General features: G+C 43.7%; 1 long non-coding RNA gene across 1 annotated transcript in view; it reads left to right on the top strand.

Moving 5' to 3' along the window:
• LOC131383789 (uncharacterized) overlaps window positions 1–21,053 on the top strand; it is an 84,101-nt gene that overhangs the window by 11,512 nt on the left and 51,536 nt on the right. Inside the window, exons 2-5 of the long non-coding RNA XR_009214068.1 lie at window positions 1,116–1,266; window positions 14,001–14,249; window positions 14,680–14,740; window positions 20,446–20,574. This is a non-coding gene — a long non-coding RNA (uncharacterized LOC131383789). The remainder of the gene's footprint in view (window positions 1–1,115; window positions 1,267–14,000; window positions 14,250–14,679; window positions 14,741–20,445; window positions 20,575–21,053) is intronic.

Genomic DNA, 21,053 nt, shown 5'->3' with positions numbered 1-21,053 from the left:
CGAATCTCTCTGGTCTGCCCTGTTCTTACTATAGCATGACAAGTTAGACCAGATGACCTCTAAGGGGTCCATCTGGCTTTGAAAGTCTTTGACAAGTTTCCTATGGTCTCCTTGGGAGAAGTACTTTGTGTTCAATGTTCTGTCCTCTTCTTATCCAAAAAGGAGGAATGTGGGTTTTCAGGACTTTAGAATACCCTCAGAGAAGGTCCAGCTCTCCTCTCATGCGCACAGACCCCTGTTCTACCTCCCATTTGCATATAATAGCTGAGATTAATTTAGTACCAACTAGGGGCTAGGCGCTATTCTAAGTACTTTTAAAAGTGCTTTTATAAATTAGGTATAGTATTTATAAAAGTGCTTTTATAAATTAGGTATAGTATTTATAAAAGTGCTTTTATAAATTAGGTATAGTATTTATAAAAGTGCTTTTATAAATTAGGTATACTATAAATTGCATTTTTATAGTTGGGGAAACTGAGGCACAGAGGAGTTATGTAATCCAAGCTAGTAAGTGGTGGAGATGGTCTGGTTCCAGGACCTGCACTTCTACCCAACTTCTGCTCTTCACTTCCATCCCACACTTCACTGAAGCTCAGAGAGTGAAGGGGACTTGCCCAAAGTCACACAGCAATTTACACAATGATCTCTGACCATTAAGCCATTGGAAGAGCCAGATTAAGGGCAAATACAAGCCAAAGGTTAAAATGTCTTGGCCTCTCCCATTCTACATCCTCCCTCCACCCCCAGTTCCCATGGGCTATTTACTAAAAGCAGAGAGGCCTAGGGTGTGGTCTTGTGGGGAAGTGCCAAGGCCAGGCGGGCCCCGCGGTGGTCAGCGCTCCTCTGAATGAAGCCCGGCTTCTTCGTCTACCCTCCCAGGCAGCAGCAGCACAGTCAGTGGGGTGGAAGTGCCCAGAGTGGAGATGGGAGCAGGCTGGAGCAGGAAAATAGAAAGAAAACAGGGCAGTGTCTGGGATTAGGGCAAAAGGATAGGGTGGAGGGGGAAAGAGATGACCAATATGTTTTAAATGTCCACTGTGTGTACCTAACACAGTGCTAGGCACTTTCCCGTACATCCTGAGATGAAGGCCCCATTATTACCCCATTTTACTCAGGAGGAAACTGAGGCTCAGAAGGATGAGTTATCCTGTGTGTCTACTGTGAAACATATCCTCTTTCCACTGAAGAAAGGGAAGGAATCACAGCAGAGCCGGAGAGGAAAGAGGAAAGAGGAAGAGAGCCAGATTCGGGAGAAAGGAGAAGAAAGTGAGTATGGGGCCTTGGTGCTCTGCCCCAGCAAGGGCAATGGGCCCAGAGTCTTCCTCATCTCCCAGAAGGCTCACTGGGGAAATGTTTATGAGAAACCTCAACATTCAGAAGGGGCATGACCTTCCAGCTGGCTGTCCCGTGACTGCTGCTGGCTATAAACAGCCTGCTTATTAACCCCAGGAACCTGGCTCCTCTGCCACTTAAGGGATCGCCTGGAATGGGTGGGTTTGGAGAGCAGGAGGGTGCCTCGCCAAGAATTTGCAGACCAGGAGGAGTGGCTGCTAGGAACTCGATGATTTGTAGAGAGCTGGGCCAAAGGGGGCCCCCTCTGCTCCCACCCCTTGCAAAGTTGCTCAAGACCACTTAGTGAGTTAATGTGCCCTAAAAGCCCTTAACCCAGACTTGACCACTTTAAGGGAATTACAAAGCTTGACTCATCTCATTATTTTCCCTAATGACCCATGTCATTAAAGCACTGTGGTGACATCAAATGAATTAATGGTCATAAAGGCATTTGGTAAACTGAACACCCCTGCATACCTGAGACCTTGTTCCTAGTCCAGTCCCCACCCCTATTGATCACTTAGAACAAACTCACATAGTGAGACAAACACAGAGTCACCCACCACAAGCTTACTGCCACTTACCACCTTAGGTCGCTCAGCCACACTAAGTCCCAGCTGTGAAATGGAGGTTATAATAGTACGGACTTACTGGGGTTGCTGAAAGTATTAACCGAGATACTTCCTATGAAGTTAGCACAGTGCCTGCACCTTTGTGTGCTCAGTCAGTGTTAGCCACATCCATGCTGTGGGTCTCATGAGAAATTCTATAAACTCCACCACCATCACCACCACAGTAATGCTGTTACAAATGACCTCAAATTGGAAGTTTTCTGAATGGAGAACAAGAGAGGAGGCAGGTATTTGCCAGAGCTGGACTGGGAAGAAGTAGATTTCGTACACAGCTTGAAGGACTGGGAAGAGAACACTGAGAATATCACTGTGGAATTTCTGGGAAAGCAAGGGAATGTCTAAATACAAGAAATTGATGAAATGCTTTAGGATGTTTACAACTCAAAAAAGAACAGAAAATCTCCATCTCATTCAAGGGCACTGGTGGGACATGGCAACCTTTCAAGGACACAGGAGCTAGTGGCTGTAAGTGAAAGGTGTTGACAACCAGCCGAGCTCACAGGACTCATCCTGCTGGCTGCTGTCTCTGCAGCGTTGCTGAGTGCAGTGGATCCTTTCTCCACCTTGCATTCCAGAAACTTCTCTCAGTGTTCCCAGTAACAGTGTCCTACCTAGAATCTCAGAATATATTCCTGTCTATTCCATTGCTTCCTCTTCCCATTGAATCTTTCTTTTTAAAAATAGTTTGAGAATTTTTATTCACATAAATAACAGATGATTACATATTTCTTATGAAATCAAAACCTGACAACTATGCTAAAACCCCATTTAACCCCTTCTGCTCTCCAAGTTTGTCCCAAATCCTCCCCTTTATCACAATTAGCATGGGTTTAGCTTTCCAGAATTTTCCCTATGCCTACACATACATCATTTAAAATATATATGTGACAGGATTGTTTGGCTTTTCTTTTTTCATAAGTAATGTTATACATTATTATTGCACTACATGTTGTTTTTCTCATCCACTGTATGTTCTGCAGATCTGTCCATGTCAATACCTTTGATCTACTTAATTTGTAACTATTGCACAATGTGGATGTTTAATGGTTTATTTGCCTGTTCCTCCCTGACCCAGGCTTTCACCAAGACAGACGATGCTGCTGTGAACACCCTTCATACGCTTTCTTCTGCACTTGTGATTTTGTTTCTCTGGAATAGAAACCTGGCTGTGGAATTGCAGGTTATCAGGGTCTAACATGCCTTGCTGAATCTTAAGTGTAGATTTTTCCCTGGCCAGCTCCCTTGGTCATTTCTTCTTCTTTTTATTTATTTTTTATTTTTTTGAGACAGAGTCTCATTCTGTCACCCAGGTTGGAATGCAATGGCGCAATCTTGGCTCACTGTCTCCTGGGTCAGGTGATTCTCCTGCCTCAGCCTCCTGAGTAGCTGGGATTACAGACACCTGCCACTACACCCAGCTAATTTTTGTATTTTTTTAGTAGAGACGGGGTTTCACCATGTTGATCAGGCTGGTCTGGAACTCCTGACCTCAGGTGATCCACCCACCTCAGCCTCCTAAAGTGCTGGGATTACAGGTGTGAGCCACTGCACCCAGACTTCTTCTTTTTTAAAATTTTATTTTATTCTATAGAGAGAGGGTCTTACTATGTTGACCAGGCTGGTCTTGAACTCCTGGCCTAAAGCGGCCCTCCCATCTTGGCCTCCCAAAGTGCTAGGATTACAGGTGTGAGACACCACACCCAGCCCTGGGTCATTTCTTCTGATTCTCAGGTACTATGTCTAAATCACCAGCTTCCTGTTTCTAACTCGCCACTAAACATCTCCACTCAAAGGTCCCTGAGGTCCCTCCAGCTCATAAAAGAAAAGTGAACTCGCCTCTCCCTTCTGTCCGGCCCCTCTCCTGGTATACACACTCACATTCTCCTGGTTGCCCAAACATGAAAATCTTAATCACGATTCTTTCCTCTCTTTCCCCAGCATCTAATAAGATCTTGTGGATTTTATCTCTGTAATGTCTTCTGGTTCTCATTCCTTCACTAGTTATCTTTGGCCAGGACTATTTTAACGAGCCCCTAACTAGTATCCTTGTTTTCTTATGCAATGCATCAAATTAATCCTCATAAAGCACACATGATGTCATTCTCTTCAGTTGATTTCCCCTGAATACAAAATACAGTAGGATCTCCTTGGCTTCCTATTCGTGGTCTTCACCACTCTGACTCAGTTTTCTTTCTCTAGTTTTGATCTCTTCAGATTCCTCCTTTTTCACACCCCAGGAACGCTGATCCCCTTGCCATTCCCAGATGTGCTTGTATCTCTTGCCTCTAGAGCTTCATTTCTGTGTTTCCTCTCTTAGAAGTCTCTCTCCCAGCCCTGCCTGTTGAAAGTCTACCAACCCTCGTAGGGCCTCCTGAATTCACATTAAGGACATGCGTTCCAGTGTTGTGCCACAGTAGCCAGTTTCTTAACCTCTCTGACCATCAGTTTTCTTCTCTGTAAAACAGGGTAGGATACCTTCCAGGTCTATGGAGATTTGTTTGTTTGTTTGTTTTTAAGAGATAGGGCCTTGCTCTGTTGCCCAGGCTGGTCGCAAACTCCTGGGCTTAAGCAATCCTCTTCTTCTGGCCTCCCAAAGTGCTGGGATTACAGGCATAAACCACGGTGCCTGGCCTGTGGGGAAGTTTTAATGAGATTATGCAGGTAAAGCACTTAGCACAGTGCCATGCACAGAGTAAAGGCTAAATACACCTTACCTCTTATTGTCAGCATACCTCTTCCATAAAACTGTGCCCAGCCTCACTGTTGAAGTGAATTTCCTGCCTTCCTGGGCTCTCCTGTCTGTTACGGTGGGCAGTTGGTTATTTAGGTATGTCTGTCCTCACACCTGATAATGACCCCCCCGAGGGGCAGGGATTGTCTTCTTTATTTCTGCATGCCTCATAGTGTCCCCAGCACAGTGCCTGGACTTGAATTGAATGTAGGCAAAATGTTGTACTGCTGTCAATTTATTTGGAAATACTGTGAAGAGAAGAGCGCCTGATAATGAAATCAGAAGACAGCTTCGCATCCAAAAAATGGGGCTAATACTAATGCTACTCCCTGCTTACAAGGTTGGGGTAAGCTTATGTATGTGAGATAACTTTCTAAATAGGTTTTTTTTTTTTTTTGAGAGAGAGAGAGAGAGTTTTGCTCTGTCACTCAGGCTGGAGTGCAGTGGCGTGATTATAGCTCTGTGTAACCTCGAACTCCTAGGCTTGAGCTGTCCTCCTGCCTCAGCCTCCCAAAGTGCTGGGATTACAGGCGTGAGCCACTGCACCCAGCCTCTTTTTCTTTTTTCTAAATCTTAGCCTGTCTTCTCATGGTTGCCTACTTCCCCCTTGTGGTTAAAATTCCAATCATGTATTAATATCAGTCAATAGAAATAATCTAGCTGATAGCCAGAGGTTTATCTCAGCATTGTTTATGTTACTGAAAAATCAAATACAAACCAGGCCCCCACATAGCAGTTTGGCTAGATTATGGTACAGCTACACAGGGGAATATTATTGAGCCATTTGAATATAATGAAATAGATGTCTATGATATACTGCTAAGCAAAAATGTATAAACGTATAAACTACACCTTATTTTTCTAATAATCTATACAAATGTGAAAGGATAATACACTAAATGTTAATAGTGTTCAAGGGAAATTCAGTTGATCTGAGTTTTTAACAATGAGCATGTATTGCTATTAAAGAAATTTAACTCCTTTAGTTTTGGGAGAACCTATCAATAAAACTAGAAACCCATTAGTTAACCGTTATGCCAGGCCCATCTGAATTGACAGGCAGCATCGAGCGTCATTTATCTGCTCCTTGTGCCTGCTGTCTGCAGAGGGTCTTGTGTGGGGAGAAGGTGGAGTGTACAGAGAATAAAGGATCCCAGGCTGGAGTTCTAGGAGCATCTGAGAAGTAGGATGATGGGGGCTATGTATCCACTGCTCTTGGCCAGGCTGAGTTTCATCCTGAATTTGACCCTTTGTCCTAGCCCCAATCAGACTCGCAGCCTAGACAAAACCCTAGAACCATCACAGGCCTAACTGGAGACCTGAAGGGTAAAAACTGGCCTCTGCCGTCCATGGCTCACAGTTGAGACTGGGGAAAGGACAAGAGTGTGAAGAGCACAGATGTGGTAGCGGTTGAAGACTAGGGGCACTGTTGGAGCTCATAGAAAGCATGTCTTGGGTCAGGGGGTGGGGAATGTTGTTGGAGGAGTTGACAAGTAAGTTGGATATACATTCGTTCAATGTCTACTCAGCCTTTCTCAAAGATTTAGCAACCAAGGGTCACCTTGTGGACATCCAGTGCATATAAAGACTATACATTTTAAGTTTTTAATTAATCACAACTTAAAATTTAAATTATAAAAAAGTACTTACATATCAGCGAAAGAGGTGATATTGTTTTCAAGCTTGAATCAGGATGTGTATATCTGGCTTAATAAAGGACAAATTACTTCCACTTCTAGTTGTTTTCTTTTCATTTTTTTTCCTGCTATTTTAGAAAGGCTGAGCTCAAAACTGTAGGTCATCAGACACTGTGGAGAACAGTATGATGGTTCCTCAAAAAATCAGAATGACCATATGATCCAGCAATCCCACTTCTAGGTATATACCCAAAATAATGAAAAGCAACGATCCAGGCATGGTGGCTCACGCCTGTAATCCTAGCACCTTAGGAGGCCGAGGTGGGCAAATTGCCTGAGCTCAGGAGTTTGAGACCAGCCTAGGCAACATGACGAATCCCATCTCTATTAAAAATACAAAAAATTAGCCAGGCGTGGTGGCACGTGCCTGTAATCCCAGCTACTGGGGAGGCTGAGGCACGAGAATCACTTGAACGCAGGAGGCGGAGGTTGCCGTGAGCTGAGAATCGCACCACTTTACTCCAGCCTGGGCAACAGAGTGAGACTCTGTGTCAAAAAAAAGCAAGGACTCAGATATTTGTACACCCATGTTCACAGCAACATTATTCCTAATAGCCAAGATGTGGGAACAACATGTTTATCAATGGATGAATGAATAAACAAAATATGGTATATATACATACAATGGAATATCATTCAGCCTCAAAAAGGAACTAAATTTGGATACAAGCTACAACATGAATAAACCTTGAAAACATTATGCTAATGAAATAAGCCAGTCACAAAAGGACAAATATTGCATGATTCCACTTATATGAGGTACTGAGAATAGTCAAATTTATAGAGACAGAAAGTAGGACAGTTACCAGGGGTTGAGGGAGGGAGTAGTGGAGAGTTATTGGGGTGTAGGAAAATAAATCTGTATTAATCGGGGTTCTCCAGAGAAACAGAATTAATAGGATATATAAAAAAATTTCCTATAATGAATTGGTTCATGTGATTTGGAAGCTGAGAAGGCCCGGGAGAGCAATCTGAGTCTGAAGAACTAGGAGAGTCAATGATATCAATTCCAGTGATAGTCTGAGTCCGAAGGCAGGAGAAGACAAATGTTCCAGCTAGAAGAGTGTCAGACAGAGAGAAGGATGAGGGCCACCCACACTGGGGAGGGCAGGCTGCCTTACTTAGTCCACTGATTCAAATTCAAATATTAGTCTCGTCCAGAAACATCTTCACAGATGCACCTAGAAATCGTGTTTAACCAAATATTTGGGCATGCTGTGACCCAGTCAAGTTGACACATAAAACACAAACCTTCTCAGTTTCTGTCTTAAAGCTAGCCAAATGCTGATGCCAAGGTCTACAATGCATGCAAAAACACAAGGAAAAGCAAACGCTAGAGTCAGTGGCACAACACATTCGTTTTCAGTCTTCATCCCTTGGAGCCTGACCTGTTGGAGTTGGCTCTTTGCCTGGATTGAGGCTGCAGCTTGTACTAGCTGTGCTTCTGGGCAGTGGTTATACCCTGGAGCATTGCATCCAGGCTTCGAAGATGAGGCAATGTCCTGGCCTTGAGGTTTAGACTGAATCCATTTCCTGTCCCTCTTCTGAGTCTTCAGAATCCCCCAGAGTGGAAGAAGGACTGCAGTGGGTAACATCAAGCACATTTCTTGCTTATGTCTTGCCTCCTTGCTGTGCCTTGTTCTGTAAGCAGACCCTGTGGGAGTAGGGAGCACAGGGGATCAGGTGAGCAGATGGCCAGCTGACTATTTGGTGTCAAATTCTCCCTCTTCATACACCACAACCTGACACAGCTTTTCTGCCTAGGATATCTGTTAACAACCTCCTCCAGTCCAAGAGGCTTTGAACCTTAGGGGTGGCAAAGTGTCCTCACCATACCCTAGCCCTGAGACCCTATGACTTTAAAGCTTATTAACTGCCTCCATTCCTACATCATCAGTAGAGGCTCAGGGCCCAGCTATTTCTGTGGACAAGTATTCACAATCCTAAAATTCTGACTGATAATTATCTTCAGCCTCGGACTTCATTCTTTTCTACCTATTTGAACCACATACAGACCCTATTGGGACATCAGTATAAGCAATAAAAATCTCTCATTTTCAGACAGTTATCCTGAACCTCTCTCAATGTGCCAATCTCTCCTACTAATCCCCCCCAAAAGACACCCAAGCCCCTGGGTTTTGGATCTAAAAATCACCACCACAGGATGTCTCTCTTCCTTGTTCCCAAGACTTCTAAGTGCATCCCCATATCCGAGGACTTCATTACCAATTTTTTCACCCACTACATTGTCCCACAGGAGTCCAGGGCCCTATCTGGATTCTAGAAGAGGCTATTTCCTCGTTGATCTAGGAAGGTTTTTTGCTTTCTCTTCAATCCAGTGCTCCACTTCTCTCTCCTTCTCATTCGAGCCTAATACGCATCAACAGATACTGTTTGGTCTGGAAGATTATCTGGTCTTACACGTAAATCTAGAAGGAAGGAATACTGGCATTTGAGGCCTCAGCTCTCTCTCCATCCCTCCACAGCTAGCCTAATGGCAGAGTCCCTTGGATACCAGTGAGGCAGGAGAATAGGAAACCTAAGGCCATTTCACGCTGACTTTGTAGAACTAAATTGAAAGGAAAACTCTAACTTTCCATGCCTAAGTAACAAAAGGACCAGAGGCTACTCCCTTTGCAAACTCCCACGTTTTCTGCATGGCAGATGGTTAATTGAAAGTACCTCTGGGCCAGGTGCAGTGGCTCACGCCTGTAATCCCAGCAGTTTGGGAGGCTGAGGCGGGTGGATCACAAGGTCAAGAGATCGAGACCATCCTGGCCAACATGGTGAAACCCTGTCTCTACTAAAAATACAAAAAAATAGCCGGGCGTGGTGGCAGGCACCTGTAGTCCCAGCTACTGGGGAGGCTGAGGCAGGAGAATGGTGTGAACCTGGGAGGCGGAGCTTGCAGTGAGCTGAGATCGGGCCACTGCACGCCAGCCTGGGCAACAGAGAAAGACTCCATCTCAAAAAAAAAAAAAAAAAGAAAGAAAAAGAAAAAGAAAGAAAGTATCTCTGATTGGTTGCTTTTGGCAACCAGACGTTTGCGTAAGAGTGTAACTTTGTAACTTCACTTCAGCCTCTGACTGGTTGCCGTCTGCAAACAATCAGACTGATTGGGGGCCATCACTTTATTTACATGGCGTGAACACCAAGTGGCCAATGGGAAACCTCCAGCGGGTATTTGGACCCAAGAAGATCCTGTATCCCGGCCCTTGAGTGGCTGCTTGGGCCTGCTCCCACTGTGGAGTGTACTCAATAAATCTCTGCTTTTGTTACTTCTTTCTTTCCTTGCTTTGTTTGTGCATTTCGTCCAATTCTTTGTTCAAAATGCCAAGAACCTGGACACCCTCCACTGGTAACATATTTTGGTGAACCAGCCAGGAGAAGGTAGGCCCAAAGTTTGGGATTCATTTTTCTCCTTTCCCCTTTTACATACAGGGAAATCTCCCTCTTTTCCTTTCCAACTGGGGCCCTTGGTGAGCAGCGTGTAAACATGGAGGTTTCTGGCCGTGGCTGGTGAATACTAAGGGGTTTTCACGTGAAGAAGCCTAACCGCCACCACCTGGTTTGCCTAAGGGACCTGGGTCTTTTTCATTTTTTTTCCCTTTTCTTCTTTATTAGTCTTTTAGCAGCTGTTTCCTAGTAGCTCCTTGGAAATTGAGGGAAATTGGCTGGGGTCAATCCTCAATATTGCCTGAAGACCATGGAGTGAATGGGGATAATTGCCCTGCCCAGAAGGGGGAAGGACTCTTTTTAAAATCTTTTCTGGGTGTGGTCCCTGATCCCTATGTGTGGCTTAGCTCAGAGCAAACTCACCTGTTTCAGGCAACTTAAACCTCTTCTTATGCATAATTCTTCCCTTTCCCTACTCAACTGGCTAAGGGCAAAAGAAACACATCCAGCCTCCAGTTACTAAGTTCATGGAATGGGAAACATGGGAAAGTGTGGCCTTATCAAATTATAAGGATGCTAAAAGTCAAGGCCTTCATCCAGGGACAAAATGAAAGCTCATAGTAGGCCATTCCCTTTAGAGGGAAAACATGCAAGCAGGACCGGTGCCCACCTAAGGTCAGAGACGTCTGACACTCTTAAGATTGGACCCCACTAGGGGAAGCCCCAGACGGGAATCCTCCAGACCTCAACCTCTCCAAAGAGGATGCCCTTGGCAGAGGTTCTGAGGTCTAGTACTAAACCCTCCTTAGAATTTTATCTCGCAGTTGCAATGCTATTTGGCCCCAATATTGTTTGGAATGTGGAGTTTACTGTTGAATGGAAAACTGGAATGGCATTGCCACTGCATATATCCAGGCTTTGGTGCTGCTATTCTAAGCAGAGGGCCTGGTGAAAGAGTGATGCTCTCCTTTGGTACTGTTTGGTCTCAGTGTTCTTTGGAGTCTGGGGAGGTTTCACCATTAAAAATCAAACTGCTAGGGCTGGGCGCAATGGCTCACACCTGTAATCCCAGCACTTTGGGAGGCCGAGGCAGGTGGATCACTAGCTCAGGAAATCAAGACCATCCTGGCCAACGTGGTGAAACCCATCTCTACCAAACCCCATCTCTACTAAAAATGCAAAAAATTAGCCGGGCGTGGTGGTGCGTGCCTATAGTCCCAGCTACTCAGGAGGCTGAGTCAGGAGAATCGCTTAAACCCGGGAGGCGGAGACTGCAGTGAACTGAGATCACGCCACTGCACTCCAGCGTGGGCAACAGAGCAAGACTGTCTCAAAAACAAAAACAAAAAAAATCAAACTGCCATCTGGGCGCGGTGGCTCATGCCTGTAATCCCTGCACTTTGGGAGGCCGAGGCGGGCGGATCACGAGGTCAGGGGTTCAAGACATGAACAAGTCCAACAAGGTGAAACCCCATCTCTACTAAAAATACAAAAATTAGCTGGACGTGGTGGCAGGTGCCTGTAATCCCAGCTACTTAGGAGGCTGAGGCAGGAGAATTGCTTGAACCAGGACCTGGGAAGTAGAGGTTTCAGTGAGCTGAGATTGCACCACTGCACTCCAGCCTGGGCTACAGAGCAAGACTCCATCTCAAAGAAAAAGAAAAAAGAAAAAGAAAAAAAAATCAAACTGCCATGGAAATTGCTTTAACCAAAATTTTGGTTCACAGCCTTCATTGGATTACCTACTGGGGCAAACAAAGTAAAACCAGTAAGCTTGTGTTGCCATCTCATGGCTAGGGTTTCAAGCTATTAGATCTTCATTTGTGTGTGTGTATACATGTCTAGATGTGTTTATTTGTATGTACACTTATATGTTATGTTTGCCAAATTGGCTTATAAGTAAAAAAGCGCTCATAAATTAATAAGTCTAAGCAATTTTTAAGTTCAAGTGACTTAAGTATAACTTTACTAAACAAGCTGGCTTTAAAATTATTGGTAGAATAAAAATAGAAATGCCTTCAGAATTGTCAGCATACATTTTGTCTGGATTTTATGTTTGTTTTTGCTAAATATTTTGAGATGTCAATGTTTGGCATGGAAGGTTATAAAACTACAAACCCAGCAAAAACAAAATGATCTCGGTTTCTGTGCCTTTTTTTTGACAAATAAGAGCAATTGAATGTTAGCTACATCTTCTCAGTTACTGGCAAAATACTTATGTATTTCATTCTGAGACTCTTAGGTTTAGGTGAGCACCTAATATTCACTGGCTATTAGAAACATGGTTAGCAAGGAAATAACTAACTTTAAGTGATAGTGTCTAATATCTCAGTTTACAGAAGTAATCTAGATAAACTGTTAAAAATGAAAGAATTGAGTACAGTAAATGGGATAAATGTTTTAGGTAAACTTTTTGTGTAAATTAAAAGCTTAAAATTAATTTTGATGCTCATTGAATATTTGGGTCATTTCCAATTAAGGAAGGGTTGTGATATGGGGAAATATGTTTCTAAAAATTATGGAATTGTTCTTATCTATGAATGCCCATATGTGATAGTTCAGGATTTCTTTTTAGGGTTTCACTAAAATTTTAGGTTACTAAGGATAATACTTCTAGTTAACACAGAGTTCTGTATACAAAATGTGCCAAAAAGATTGTGTTATTACTGAGAAAAAGAATAATTTTGTCTAATTAAGAAGTTATCTAAAAGTTAGTTCAAATTACACATTTGAAAAAAATTATTTGTGAAACAGTGTAGTAAGGAACCAGTGATGAGGGGAGAAAGATGTGGAAAAACTTTAGATAATAAAATATTCTTTAAAACATGATAAAGAATTGGAGAAAGTGGGCTAGTTAACATTTTCATAGTTAAAGCTCTTAGTCTTGATTAAAGTAAAATAATAAGTATTGTAAAGAAATGCATTGGCAGTTTGGCAATTCTTTTTTTTATATAATTAAGCTTGAAGCTGGATTTAGTGTGGAGCCAAATTTCCCAAACATGCTTGCACTGCTTCACACTATGTTTACTGTTTTGCATGGATAGTGCTGGCACTGGAGTGCTTATTGGTCAGATGCCTAAAGTGAACTTCTTGATTGCACAGGATGTATGATGATATCGGTGCACTTAAGGATATTGAATTGTGTATCAGGAATAAAATATTTATTATGTGGCTCTTTTGGGGCCCTGGGCAACACTTTAGCCTCCAGGGTAAATTGAGTAAGAAAAAATTAGGGTTGCTTTCCTGTTTATTTGTTTTTGCTTCTAGAAGGCTTTTATTTGGTCTTGTGGATAGTTATTTTGTTTCCTGTGCATTTCTAGCAAGTCATCATTTGTTCAATTTATCTGGAATTCCTAGGCTACCTTTGTCAGACCCACAGGAATTAATGGAACACATCAGCTTTTTAACCTTAAACTAACTTTTCGGAGTTTAGGCTTCTTGATATTTTAAGTATGTTAAGTATACTTTTGTAAACAGAATTTAAGTCAGATTTCTCTCTCTGCCTAATTTCTCCAAAATTTGTAAACTATTTGTAAATGTTTCTTTTCTCAGTCCCTCGTCCCGCCTGATGAGAAATACCCACAGGTGTGGAGGGGCTTCCTTAATGCATGGTAGTGTGTTTGTTTGCATATAGTTGAGCAGGGTCACTAGGGCTGCTCAGGGAGAGAGAACCCAGAAACCTGGCCTACTGGCAAAAGGGTAAGAATTTCCTACCAGTCAGACTCTGGCCTCTTTCTCTCTGTGCAAACTGGTTAAATGAGACGTGAAAGTCACTGTTTATCTCCTCTGTAAAGTTTTCACAAATGTCTTCAAAATATAAACATGTGGTCTAAATTATGTTCAAATATTAGGTTTGCTAAATGCCTTAAGGTCATAAACTGCTTCTTTGGCTTTTGAAAATTGTTTGACTTGCCTGCTTTACAGCTAGGTAAGGCCTGGGGACATGTGGAGTTGGCCACACCCCTAGCTATGCTGGAATAGTAAGACCTTATCAGCACCTAGTACATAATTAACATACCAGGTTTTACATTAAAAGTAAGATTGCTAAGAGTCATCATTATAACATGTAATTGATACTACTACAAATATTTTTACATGCAAGGTGTGTTAGGAAAAATGTCTGTGTGTGTGTGTTTTACTAAAAGGTTATATAAGAAGCCATGGAAATATAAATTTTTGCCTAGGGTTAAAAGATTGTTTTGAATTTAATAGGATAAAGCTGAAGGTTCAAACAAGTGGTGGAAGGAGTGTGGAAATTAATCTCGCAGAAGTGGTTCTCTGTGTGAGAAACATCCGCCTGACCACCCGACTTTCTGATCACATTCTGCTGGGAAAAAGTCCAAGGAACATCACTATCACAATCTACTGGAACAAGGACCAAGTCACCTCATCATGGGAACATCTCATCAATAGCCTGTTGGGCAGCAAGCCATACTGCCCGGACCCCTCCCTTCCATACCTGTAAGTACCCCAGCCTGTAAGTGGCAGTGGGCTCGGGCATTAACCTGGTCCCCCACCTCTGCAGGTCTTGGGCTAGACGTAAAACCTGCATTTGTCGTAGAGCATCCAGCTCTCTTTCTTTAACCCTCACCTTCCCTTCAAAACCTAACAACTTCCATTGTACCCTCTCAAACTCCTGATTATGAAAAAAACTCCACTATATTTTGGCGCAGAAACCCAGAAGGTAGATTGGGTTCTAAACAGGTAAGTCTTCTCTTGCAACCTGGAAAGCAAAAAGCAGCAAAAATTAGACTGAAGCCTGCTTCCAGATCCTGAGTGGACTCCCTGTTTGCAGCCGTTTTTCTCTTATTTTCTCTTTGGCCCTGGGCTGACCTCCAGATCCTGACCAAACTCTCCATCCTCTTTTTTCTTTCTCCCCCTTTCTGGGCAGCTCCGGCAAGGATCACCCCCATTTCAGAACATCACGTCCAACACCAGTCTCCAATTAGTGGGTAAGTCTCCCTTTTCCTCCCCTCTGGATTCCTCTCATGCTTCTGCTGCTTCACCAGAAAATCCCAGTGCTGGGTGAGAGGTCTCCCTGGTCACCAGGGTTTAAGGGATCTAGGGCTGTGCAAGATGTGCCTTGTTAACAAATTGTTTACAGTCAGTATGCTTGGTAAAAGTCATCGCCATTCTCCAGTCTCGATAAACCAGGGGCACAATGCACTGCGGAGAGCTGCAGGGACCTCTGCCCTGGAAAGCCAGGTATTATCCAAGGTTTCTCCCCACTGAGACAGCCTGAGATATGGCCTTGTGGGATGGGAAAGACCTGACCGTCCCCCAGCCCGACACCCGTGAAGGGTCTGTGCTGAGGAGGATTAGTAAAAGAGGAAGGCCTCTTGCAGTTGAGATAAAGGAAGGCCACTGTCTCCTGCCTGCCCCTGGGAACTGAATGTCTCGGTATAAAACCCGATTGTACATTTGTTCAATTCTGAGATAGGAGAAAAGCTGCCCTGTGGCAGGAGGTGAGACATGTTGGCAGCAATGCTGCTCTGTTACTCTTTACTCCACTGAGATGTTTGGGTGGAGAAAAGCATAAATTTGGCCTACGTGCACGTCCAGGCATAGTACCTTCCCTTAAACTTATTTGTGACACAGATTCCTTTGCTCACATGTTTTCTTGCTGACCTTCTCCCCACTATCACCTTGCTCTCCTGACACATTCCTCTTGTTGAGATAGTGAAAATAGTAATTAATAAATACTGAGGGAACTCAGAAACCGGGCAGGTGCAGGTCCTCTGTATGCTGAGCACCAGTCCCCTGGGCCCACTTTTCTTTCTCTATATTTTGTCTCTGTGTCTTATTTCTTTTCTCAGTCTCTCGTCCCGCCTGATGAGAAATACACAAAGGTGTGGAGGGGCTGGCCCCCTTCACTGTATGTACATTCTGACCAAGGCCTCGCTCTTGGACTACTCTGCCAAACATATGGCAGTGCCTCACAAGCCACTGCATACCTCTCAAAACAAGTGGACTGTCATCCAAGGCTGGCCACCCTGCCCAAAAATCTTGGGTGCAGCTATATTGCTGGCCTCAGAGGCACAGAAACTCACTCTCTACCAACACATTACTACTGCATCTTCCTATAACCTACAGGATCCCATGAGCCATTGATCTGTTCTATCCCTTCCACCATCCTGCTTACAGGATGCCTTATTCATAGATACATGCCTTATTCATAGGTAACCCTCTAATCACCTTCTAGAAATGTAAAGCTCTCAACCCAGCCACCTCTTCCCTGTAAACACCTCTGACTCTAAGCTCTCTCACTCCTGCCTGGACCTCTTAAACTCCCTCTTCTCCCCCTTCCAACACATTTCAAAAGCCTCTTTGCAGGGAATACCCACATGATTCATTAACGGAAGATCTTTTTAGCTCTTTTAGGGAGCCATGTCCAGCAGCTGGCTATGCCATCATTGCTAAAAATAAACTCCTAGAATCCAGCACTCTCCCACTCCATACTACCGCTCAACAGGTGGAGCTAGTTGTCTTAACCAGGGCCTTCACCCTAATAAAGGGAAAGAGGGTTAACATTTATACCGATTCCGAATATACATACCACATCCTACACTCTCATGACTTAATCTGGCAGGAAAGGGGTTTTCTAACTACAAAAGGAACCCCCATAGTAAATGGCAAACTCATACACAAACTGCTGGAGGCAGCTAAACTACCACTAAAGACCACCTTTATCCATTGTAAGGGACATCAAAAGGCTACAGATGCCATAACCAAGGAAAACTTCTCAGCAAACTTGGCAGCCCAGCAGGCAGCCCTTAAAACCACATCATTATTGCCCATCTTCCCCAGCATACACCCTGTATATACCCAGGAGGAACAAACCTCACTCACCCGGGTTGGTGCTATTTGGGGAGGAGGATGGTTCTACCTCAATAATAAAATTGTCTTGCCCAAGTCCCAGGAACTTTCTATGCTTTCATACATGCACAACGATTTCCATGCCGGTTACTGCCCCCTACTCTAGCTCTTAAAAGCTTATATATATTTTCCCACCATGGCTGCCAATCTCATAGGTATTACTAAGGCATATTCCATTAGCATTCAAACAACTTCTTCTCAGGGAGCTATCAAACCACCTCCTTTCCCCACACACCAGGCCCAAGGACACCTGCCGGGGCAGGACTGGCAGATCAACTTCACCCTCATGCTCCCCGTAAAATGGGCCTGGTACCTTCTGACAATTGTAGATACATTCTCTGGATGGATAGAAGATTTTCCTACCACCACTGAAAAGGCACACACTATTACTTCTATTCTCCTCACCCATATTGTCCCCTGGTTTGGAGTTCCCTCCTCCATCCAGCTAGACAGTGGGCCAACATTTGTTTCACAGGTTAACCAACAGCTGGTGGAGGCTCTAAACATTAAATGTGCCTTTCATGTTCCTTACTGCCCCCAATCTTCAGGTAAAATTAAATGGGTCAATGCCTTTTTAAAACAACAACTAACCAAACTTCCTAGAGGTTAAAATGGCCTGAACTTCACTTCTTCCAATGGCACTCATGAATTTACAAGCCATTGCTCACAAGCCCCTAAGCCTAAGCCCATTTGAATTCATGTACCAATGCCCCTTTATCCTCCACAATCTCCCTGTATCTGCCCCCAGCCCACCCCTCCGCCACTTTGATACAGGATACTTGGCTGGCATTATACCTCATTCAACATCTAGTAAGAGAGTACACAAACGCTTACTTGCCCCAGCCTAAAAGTCCATCCTCCAAACACTCCACCCTGCTCCTACAACCAGGGAACTGGGTCTAAATCACCAATTCCTTCCCCCCTCTCCAACCTAAGTGGACGGGTCCTCACCAGGTAATCCTGACTACTCCTGTGGCAACAAAACTAACATCCTTTCCACACTAAATCCACCATTCCAAACTAAAAACAGCACCAGACTTACATCCAGAAGTTTTCTCACCCCCAAAATATTATTCCTCCCTCATAGGACCAACCTCACTATGCTTAACAAGAATTCCAGAAGTTGCCAGTCCAGAAGGCCCTGGTCCATTACACTCTCTGCCTCCAATTTCAAATCTGTTATCTCACACCTTGTTGCAGATCTTTCCTGATATTCCCTCCCCACATCCCTGGAGAGTCCACTCCAATTCCTCACATTAACCCAGGAGCTGTGGCTGCAGGGCACCTTCCAAAATTTCCCTCCTACTCAAATCTTTTTCCCCTTTTGTCTTTGCTGTGGGATGCTCTAAATCCCATAACCTCTGGCAGTTGGGCTTCCTTTGTCAACCTCACACATTACCTCTTAAATCAGTCACACTCCCCTCTTTCTTCCAATTGTTAAATTTGTTTGTCCACACAAATCCAGCAGTTCACAGCCCTTCCTGCTAACCTAACCACAGAAACTTGATCCAAAGTAAACCTGCATCTCACCTGCTCAACCAGTCCCTTCCCAAAACCTGTTTATAATCTTGCTTGGCTAAACACCTTTCCCTGCAATCCATTAAATCCACATGCACCATCGTACGCAGCGCTGGCACCCTCCTTTGCCTCATAGCCTGTAAACTAAACATGTTACAAACCAAATTCCGTAAAACATCCCTTCCCAACCCCTCCCTTCTCTGCCGGCACTGCTCTCCATGTATCCGACTTAAGGGAACTCCCTAAAAAAAATGCACAGAGAGCTCCCTCAACTGCAACCTTTATTCTTCTTCCCTATCAGGACCACAATGGCTGTTAACAAAAACCCATTTCTCTCTCTAAAACCAAACAGCCTTCACCACCAACATCTCTATCAGGCCCTAACAGGGACTGTCCTTGTTAACCGTTATTCAACCTGGAAACACAAAAAAGTTGGGACAAAAGTTTGTTCAGGATTTAACCCCCCCTTCTCATGGCTCACTACCTTCTCTTACAACTTTGCCTGTCAACCCCCGGTCTTTTCTTTCTGTGTGGAACAAACTCTCTTCTTTGCCTACTGGCAAGTTGGTCAGGAACATGTACCCTAGTGTTTCAGTCTCCAAACATTAACATTTTGCCTAACAATCAAACCATTCAGATTCCTTTAGTAATCCCTATTTCCTCCTCCTCCACACACAGCAAGTGGGCTATACACTTCATTCTCCTGTTAGCAGAACTAAGCATCTCAGCTACACTTGGCATGGGGATATCCGGTTACCCCTTTCTTAGGGCCCCTAATCTTCCTCCTAATACTCACAATTGGCCCATGTATACTTACCTTCATATCCCGCTTTATCTCCCAAAGGCAGAACTACCTTGTCTAGGCAGCCACCCAGAAACACATTGATACCATCCTTCTCCTCGACCAAGTCCGGTATCAGCATCTCCAGGAAAACAACTCTGAAGTTGGACACCCACTGCTTCAAAACCCAAGCCCTGATTACAGTGCCCCTATTCAGCAGGAAGCAGCTAGATAATCAACAATGCCCCTCTTCCTTTTAGACTAAAGTAGAAGGCAAGAATGTTAATCCAAACTGTACCACTTTGTAAGCCCCCTCATCATTTCGCAGGCATTAGTCAAAGTGAAACATTCCATGGGGGTTCGGGCCATGAGAAACATTTTGCTCAACCACCTGAATTTCTTACCATATTCTGCTGGGAAAAAGTCCAAGGAACATCACTATCACATTCTGCCAGGACAAAGACCAAACCATCTCATCGTGGGAACATCTAATCAACATCCTGCCAGGCAGCAAGCCATACTGCCCAGACCCCTCCCACCCACACCTATAAGTAGCCCAGCCTGTAAGCGGCAGTGGGCTCTGGCATTAAGCTGGTCCCCAACCTCCACAGGTCTTGTGCTAGACATAAAACTTGTGTTTGCTGTAGAGCTGCCAACTCTCTCTCACTGTCTTTCTTTAACCCTTGCCTTCTCAGCAAAACCTAACAACTTCCATTATACTCTCTCAAACTCCTGATTATGGAAAAAAAAAAAGACAAAAAACTCCACTACATATTTTTACCTCTTTGAAAAATTTTTCCATGTCATTGCCTTAACCAAAATCTGGCCCAGCACTTCTCTGAATCTAGAATTTCCTCAGAAATCCATATTAGTCAAAGGATCACAAAATTAATTTTATGCCTTGCAAGGGATTCCTAAATTCATCTAAAGCAGATGAAATAAATTCTGCTTCAGCAATTCTCTTTCTTATCCAGAATGAGAAATGCTTAAAATGTCCAGAAGCTAAAATGAGTTATTTAGTTTCAGCAGAGTTAGTGTTTACTTATGAACTTAAGTTACTTGGTTGCCCAGGCAAGCTGTCGCTAGCCTGGGATTATAAGAACTTGATTTCAAAAATACCAGCATTCACACTTCTGTGTTAAACTTCTTATTTTATATTTTAACTCCAAAGGCAGAAGAATGAAAGTCTTAATAATGAAGACATTTCAAGAGAAGGGATAAATAAAGGAAGCAGCTTTCTTGACCTACCATTCCCCATGCCATTCACCTTTGTGTTAGTGCAAACTGCACCATTTTGTAAGTCCCCTGCTATTTTGCAGACCTTGGTCAAAGTGAAACATTCCACAGGGGTTTGGGCCATGAGAAACATCCTACCTGGCCACCTGACCACAAGGAAGACAAAGGCCCAATAAAAAAATGTTCTTATTATACCCTACCAGGCAAAGGACCAACTAAAGAAACCTCCCTATCCTATCTTACTAGGCAAAGGCCCAAGGAACACCATGATGACATCCCATCAGAAAAAGGGCCAAACCGCCTTACCATGGCACATCTTATTGATATCCTGCCGGGCAGCAAGCCATACAATCCAGATTTCTCCCAGCCATACCTGTAAGTACCGCTGCTTGTAAGTGGTGGTGGGCTCTGGCATTAAGCGGGTCGCCCACTTCCACAGGTGTCTGCAATATACCTGTGTTTGCTATTAAGTCACTCTCTTTCTCTCGCTGTCTTCCTTTAACCCTTGCCTTCTCTCCAAAACCTAACACTTTAATGCTCTAGTTTCAGCATCTCTAAACCCTGATCCAGTAAATGCTTCTGAATCCCATGATCAAATAATTTTCCTTTTGTCCCATAGGTTCTGGTATATTAGGGTTTCAGATTCCTTGTATGTTTTCATTAACTGAAGAAGATATTCCCATTCTCTCTCTTTGAGAATAGTGTATACATAGTTACACTACATGGTTAAAAACTTCTAATTAGTAAATGAGAATTTTCTGTTTAGGCATTGAATTATGTGAGCTCTCTAGTGTTACCCAAATCCAAAATTCTGTGATTTTGTGTTTCCATGGTGCTGTAATTTTAAGAGTCAA

Source organism: Hylobates moloch, unplaced genomic scaffold (assembly GCF_009828535.3).
Source record: "Hylobates moloch isolate HMO894 unplaced genomic scaffold, HMol_V3 SCAFFOLD_6, whole genome shotgun sequence".
NCBI classification, from domain to species: domain Eukaryota; kingdom Metazoa; phylum Chordata; class Mammalia; order Primates; family Hylobatidae; genus Hylobates; species Hylobates moloch.
This window is presented reverse-complemented; position numbering and strand designations above follow the sequence as displayed.